Consider the following 873-nt stretch of genomic DNA (forward strand, 5'->3'; position numbering starts at 1 on the left):
GTGCAATAAAGAAGAAATAAACCTAAGGGTAAGATATCCTAGGTCTAAAGTCTTCTAAACTATGGTTGAGGTGGAGGATGGTCAATTTGATCATCAGGAATAGCAATGTTCTGGTCACCCCTGATCAGCATATATAACTTCTGAAATTCTGAACAAAACAATGCATTCTGAGCTTCAGCAGTAGATTGAATCATATTCCTCATCGCCTGAAATTGGTTGTCTGAATAAGCAGTTTGACGCTCTTCATACTGTTCCATGCCTGCAAAGTATCAGTCTTTCAACCCTTGAAAGTGAAGATCCATGCGGTTGTTGAGCCATTGCTCCATAGCTTCCATCTGAGCCAAACCGAAAGCAGAGTCCTGTGATGCTGTCCTAGAGGGCTCCCCCTGATTTGTAGCATTCTGATCACCCATGCCACCCTGATCATCATCACTGGATAGTTCCAAATCGATAGTGGTGTAGTCCTCCTGATATTGCCAAGTAGTACCATACTTATATATACCCATTTTATGAATTAGACTTTCACCAACCAGATGATCCTTATCAGTATACTCAACAATGATGGTGTCAGAAACATCAATATGCAAATAATCCACAATGCGTGAAATGAAAATACTGTAGGGAAGCAGCTTCGACTGAGACAGAGACACACTGTTCATAATTTTCAATATTTCCTCAGGCCAGTTAATCATTACATTATTCTTCACAGCATACATGAAACGCAAATCATTCACAGTAGGCTGCGCGTGATTTGTGTTCCTATGTACCAGAATATAAGCAATGACATAATGCAACAACCTGTTCTCAACAGATAATGACCCAGCTTTGGTCAGTTGACCCGGAATATACAAGTGAGGACCTCGAAGGAATGAC

The sequence above is a fragment of the Lupinus angustifolius genome, chromosome LG06 (genome assembly GCF_001865875.1).
Source record: "Lupinus angustifolius cultivar Tanjil chromosome LG06, LupAngTanjil_v1.0, whole genome shotgun sequence".
NCBI classification, from domain to species: Eukaryota; Viridiplantae; Streptophyta; class Magnoliopsida; order Fabales; family Fabaceae; genus Lupinus; species Lupinus angustifolius.